Source organism: Callospermophilus lateralis, chromosome 3, assembly GCF_048772815.1.
Source record: "Callospermophilus lateralis isolate mCalLat2 chromosome 3, mCalLat2.hap1, whole genome shotgun sequence".
Taxonomy (NCBI): Eukaryota; Metazoa; Chordata; class Mammalia; order Rodentia; family Sciuridae; genus Callospermophilus; species Callospermophilus lateralis.
Genome location: NC_135307.1, coordinates 199,062,593 through 199,069,257, shown reverse-complemented (window position 1 = coordinate 199,069,257; position 6,665 = coordinate 199,062,593).

Sequence of the window (6,665 nt, the reverse complement as noted above, 5' to 3'; positions counted from 1 at the left end):
CCCACCCCCCCCCACCCCCCCACCCCCCCCCACCCCCCCCCCCCGTTACTAGTTTTTCACAAACATGTCCAGAACAGTACTTTGAAGAAATGTGCAAACAAGGCCTCTGGCCTTGAGCTGGGCTTCACAGAGATGTCTACATGTTTAAGATACGAGACGGTACCAACTGGACTCCATGGTAACAGCTGGCAGGGGGAGAGTAGACAGGGGAGAAGAAGCTCTCCCCTTCTCAGGTGTTGTCCTCCAAGGGTTAACATGCCCAGAACAGTGAGAGAAAAAGCTGCTTTTATGTGAACTTCTGCAGACCATGAATTTCTGAGCCCCTCCCCTTACATGCTGGGTATAAAACTCTGAAACTACCTGAACTTTGGGTTCAGGGGATTAATTCCTTACAGCAAAAGCCATCTTCTCTGAACCTGGCTGCATCCAAATAAAACCGTTTTCCTGCTCTGTTCGGTCGGTGCCTTGCCTCATTTGTCCCTACAACACATCCATGCAAGGAAGACTTTATCAAACCAGTAGCCTAAGTAAAGCAGGTTCCAGGTTACTTTTTGCCACCACCGCCACCACCACCACCATGCATACCAATAATTTCTTCTGATTTTTTTTTTTTAATTACATACAAACAAATCAAAAACCATGAAAAGTATAAACTATGTTACTGAGAATCAAGAAGAGTCATTCACTCATGTAAATTCAGAAATTCGGTAAGGGTGGTTGTTGTTTCTGTCTGTTGCTGTTGTTGTCCTTTTTTGTCTTTTTTTTTTTTTTTTTTAATTTTTCTCCCAACTGTCAAATCAATTAAAGCGGGGTGGGGGGGTGGGGGGGGGTGAGGTGGTGGTGGGTGTCAGAAAATGTAACAGGGGTCCACTTTATAGGCTTTGAGTATAAGTCTCACTGCTCAGCCACTGAGGCTCATGTTAAAACCCATATCCTTTTTCCTTTCTCTTTTCCCTACCCTCCCCCTCCCTAATCATAGGTGAAGCCATATTGACTTTCAGGGTGGGTTATCTGCCCATTGGCTAACAAATATTTAGAATTTTCATCCAGAAAATCACTTTTCTGTTTGATAACCTTGCTAGGCCTCCGATGGGTTAGAACAACAGAGTGTCAGCAGAGTCATCAGAGTTTTGTTGCTGTAAAGGTTCAGTTCTTATGTTTTCTTATTATAATAAATTCCCCCTCTTCCTTCTGAGATGCTTTGCCTCTGAGCAACACCCCCCCAACACCTATCCCCCCTTCTCTGCCTCTCTCTCTCTCTCTCTCTCTCTCTCTCTCTCTCTCTCTCTCTGTCGAGTTACCCCAGGGCTCCATAAGTTGCTGAGGCTGGGCTTAGTCTTGTGATTCTCCTGAATCACCCCACATCTCTGTCACTGGAGATGTGTGCACATCTGGGGACTAGAGTACTATGCTGTGCTGTGTCTGAGAGATTTTTTTATTATTAAAAAGTCGGTACACTTAAAGACATATAGGTTTCCTACATGAGAGGTCACCCTTTTTATTAGAACGTGTATTGTATCGAAGCTCTAAACTTATCCCATAGTCAGTGACCCATGTGGAAGTTCTAACACATGCATTCGGTGTAACATTCAGATTTAGAAAAAAAAAAAAAAAAAGAAAGAAAGAAAGAAAGAAAGAAAGAAAGAAAGAAAGAAAGAAAAGAAAACGAAAAGAGAAAGATCTGTGCTTGGGGCTGGGGATGTGGCTCAAGTGGTAGCATGCTCGCCTGGCATGCGTGCGGCCAGGGTTCGATCCTCAGCACCACAAACAAATCAAGATGTTATATCCGCGGAAAACTAACTAACTAACTAACTAACTAAATAAATAAATAAATATTTAAAAAATTCTCTCTCCCTGTCTCTCACTCTCACACTCTGTCTAAAAAATAATAAATAAATAAATAAAAAGATCTGTGCCATTAATGACCAGTTTTCACATCTGTTAGTTTTAATTGAAAAAGTAAGGGTTTGGGGATCATTTGTTGAAAGAACACTCCTGTACCAGGTGAGTGGCACTGTTTCCTGAATGCATAAGAGTATTTGTCCACTTGAGTCCAAGCTGTTCTCCTAGGTCCAACTGTTGGTGAGCAAAACACCACATCGTGGCAGTTATCTGGCCAGAGTCTGGGCAGAGCTGGTAGATTCTGAACTTGGCTTCCAAAGTCAAAGGTCAATGAATGTATGTAGGACTTCTAGGCAAGTGTGATGTGAAGATCTCTGGGCTTGTTGTACAATAAATGTGTCTGTGTTCCTTCAGCATAGAAGGAAATGTATTCATTCTAGAATGCAAAGCTTGGGCTAGGGTTTTAGCTCGGTAGTAGAGCACTTGCCTGGGACGTGTGGGGCGCTGGATTCCATCCTGAGCACCACAAAACCCAAAACAAAGGGACAAACGAGTAAATAAGGTAAAGATAGTGTGTCCATCCATCTACAGCTCAAAAAATTAAAGGTATGGGTTGGGGGTTCATGTCGATCCTCCCCCGCCCACCCCCAAGAGGATCAGGATGAGGTTGAGAGAAGGATCGTAAACTCATAGCGAAAGTAACCTCGCGAGGAGACCCCTGTCTCCCAAAGAAAAGTTGTGATAGTAAAAGCAAATGGGACTCCGTTTTGTTTTATGTCCCCATTCTGTAAAACAACCAGGCCAAGTAGAAGGGTCATGACTGAAGCAAGATGTTCTTTTCCTTGTGCTATAGAAACCTTTAAGAGTAAGGAACTACCTAATGGGACATTGTTTCTGTAACTAGCCCATAAAAGGGGGAGCGGGGGGGGGGGGGGGGGGCTAAGCTTCTGTCACTGGAGTGGCTAGGCTGATTGTGATTGGCTGAGCGTCCCTCCGCCTGACTTCACTCTCCCGCTTCTGTAACGTGGCTTGCTTGCATTAGCTAGACGCCCCCTCCCCCCAAAACGTCCCTTTTGCAGGTTTGAGGCTTATAAGGGGCACCCTTGCAATTGTTTGGGGCTGGCCAGGGGAACAGCTTTATGCTCTTCTGCTCAGTCGCCACTAGTTGTGCTTTAATAAAGGCTTGATTCCTTTATACGTGAGTGGTCTGGAAGTCAGTTTTTGAAACCCCGGGACCAAGCTTTAACTAGAACAAGCAAGCAAGCCAGAAAACAAATGAATAGATAGATGATAGATAGATAGATAGATAGATAGATAGATAGATAGATAAATTGAATATGGGGATGTGGCTCAGTCAGTGGTCAAGTGAGTGCTTCTGGGTTCAACTCATAAATCAATGGATTTACCAAAAATATATAAAAATATCTGTATAAAAAGGGGATGTTGGTTTAGCTCAGTGGTAAACTGTGTCCGTGTTCAGTCCCCAGTTCCAGGCTCCAGGCAGAAACCAGCCCCTGTGTGAGGGGCTGGTTTCTGGTTCCATCCCCACCAAGGAAACCCTGACATGAGTATGGGGAGCCATATTTGTCTATTGGATGCCAAGGGTAGAGTGATTTCCATCTTGATCTCCCCCCCCCCACCACCACCACCTCTGTCTGTGTGAGCAAGGTCTCTTCTAGTGTCTGGATTTTATTTATTTACCTATTTATCTATGTATGTATGTATGTATGTATGTATGTATGTATGTATGTATTTAAACAATGCCTTTATGTTATTAATTTCTTTTTATCTGGAGCTGAGGATCTAACCCAGGGCCTCGAATATGCTAGGGGACCACTCTAACGCTGAGATATAAAGGACCCCAGCGCATCCCAGCCCATCCCAGCCCAGCACAGAGTCTTTGAGATGAGATTTTATTGCCTGTTTTGGTTGTTTGAGTTTGAGTCTGTCTTTGTTCACAACTTTTGTTTCTTTTGTGATGCTAGGCTGGGGAAGAAACCCAGGGCCTCGGGCCTTGGTCCACAAAGGGTCTTGATTGCTGGGCAACACCCTCACCTTTTTTTCCTTTGTCTCTTCCCTTCCCCAGAAAGTAAACCCAGGAAGGGCCTCCCTCTCCTTCCCCCAGGCCCAAATCCATCCTGTTTGGGTTTTGGGCTCAGACAGGTACACACTAGACAGACAGACAGACAGACACAGACACAGACACAGACACAGACACACACACACACACACACACACACACACACACACACACACGGGAAACATCACTGTTTTATTTTTGTTCGTTTCTCTCTTAACCTCATCCAGGCCCTCCCTCATAACTCTCAGGGGCGGGGGGGGGGGGGGGGGGGGGAGGGGAAGGTGTTTACTATGGACCTCTGGTGGTGACAGCCTTGGGAGGGAGGGACTACTACTAGGGAATTGGAGTGAGTGGGATGGGGGAAGTGGGGATTATAGTTCAAATTCCAAGGGTCGGGCAGAGGCACAGAAGCTATCTCCTAGGTGGGGCATGTTAAAGGCTAAGGAACGTGATCAGATACCAGGGGTGAAAGCGGTATGTCCTCCCCACCCCCCAGTGCTTCCAGGACTTTACTGTGGGGGGGGGGGGGGAAGGCGGGAGTACAACCGCACTGAGGCCCGTGCCCATCTGTCTTTCCAGGGACTCAGTAGGCTGAGGGAAGAGAGGAAGATATGACGCAGCGGCTTGCAGCGTAGTGATCTGTATATGGATATAGATATAGATATCTAAGTCTGTCAGTCTGTCTGTCTATCTATCTATCTATCTATGTATCTATGTCTATACATGTAGATAGATTATATCTAAACTGGAAATGGAACTCAGGCAGGCCTTCCAAAATGACGGTAGCTTTGCGCCACCTAGCGTTCAGTGACTGCAACTAACGAGGCTGCTTTTCTCAGACCGCAGAGCACTCACTGTGAACTCCCAAGTTCCACAGGGTGGAAACCCGTCGCTATGCGCATCCACGTGTATATGCTTGTGTTTCTGACCCGGTGGCGAGATGAGATCCGACTGAAGAAGCCAAGCAAGCCTAAAACGTGTGTCCCACCTTCACCACTCCTAAGTGTGGTGGATTAGCCGACTGAGAAAGGCCTTAGGGGAGGGAGCAGCTTCGGTCCGATAGGGGACAGTTGGGGAAGGCAAGGACCCTGAGTAACTGCACAGTTGCTCTGGGATCCAATTTTACCTGTAGACCTACTCGGCGCTACATAAACCTCAGCCAGCCAGCCAGCCAGCCAGCCAGCCAGCCTGTGCTGCATTTTGTCCTGTCTTTATTGGTATTAGGTATTTTCCAGAAGAAATGGGGGGGGGGGGGATTTCCCATCTCGTGTCAAGAGTCTCCCGGGGACTGAATCCTCCTTGTCCACGCTTTCCTTGAAGATCCTTTAGAGATTCTCCACTTCCAGATGGACCGATGTGTGTGCTGCTGCAGGTTTGACAGCCATCCGGGAGGAAAAACAACCACCAAAAAAACAAAAAACAAAAAACAAACAAAAAAAAAGTGTTCCAAATCTCCAGTACCATCATCTTTGTCATCATTCCACCATCCTTGGAAGAAGGAACTCGATGCAAAAGTCCTGGAAGAGAACAGTAAGAGTAGTGAAAGATCAGAATGGTGGGACAGGGTTCAGCAACCACCACCTCAGCTACTCACAAGAGAAGGTGAGGTCCTGGGAGTAATCAGGCAACCTCCAGAGACCTCGAGCTTTAACCAGCAAATAGAGAAAGGAGAGAGGGAAGGGGAAGGGGAAGGACACCCCCCCACACACACCCCATGTGATAACACCACCGCAGGTGTTATCACAGACTGAGATAGGATGTTGTCTCCTTTGATGTTAGCCAACATGAGCAATCCAGGGACACCCCATCTCAAAAAAACAAAACAAAACAAAACAAAACAAAAAAAAACGAAAAAAAAAACAAAAAAAAAAAACACACACACACACACACACAAAAACTCCGTGGTGGTAGTTAGGCACTTCTGGATTCAATCCAGGGGAAATCATATCACCTTTCTTCCCTGTTTTAGGCAGACTTATCTGCCCTTGAGTCCAGGCCCAGCATAGTCATGAAGTCACGTAGACTTTGGAGAGCAGAGGATGTCAGAAGTGACTCTTATCAAAAGTAAAAAGCTGAATTACAAGTGCGGCCAGGAAGAAGTGCAAGGTGGCCTCTGAATCTCAGAGAGAGAGAGAGAGAGAGAGAGAGAGAGAGAGAGAGAGAGAGAGAGAGACCGGGGGAGGGGCAGCAAATGTTAAAAAAAAAAAAAAAAAAATCAAGAAAAAAATAAAGAAAAGTAATCGAAAGGAAGCACCACCAGCACCAGCACCACCAGGAAAGAAACAGTGAAGCAAAAGTGAAAGAAAGGAAGGAGGGAAGGAGAGAGGGAGCGAGCGAGAGTTGAGTTGGTGTGCAAGCAAGGAAGGAGAGAAATGCACAAACACCAGAGAGCACACCCCCCACCCCCCACCCCCCACCCCCGGGCTTTGACATTCCTCTCCAGGTACTGAGCACCAAGAGAAGAAAAAGCCCAGACGCACACAAGGAATGATTTGATGCATGCAATTAAAACTGAACTACCGATTAGGAAAGAATGTCCCCACGTGAAATAAGGAGTATTTGTGGAGTCATCCTACCGTCACTTACAGCTGAAAAGAATCCAGGGGCTGGGGATGTGGCTCAAGCGGTAGCTAGCGCGCTCGCCTGGCATGCGTGTGGCCCGGGTTCGATCCTCAGCACCACATACAAACAAAGATGTCGTGTCCGCCGATAACTAAAAAATAAACATTAAAAAAAAAATTAA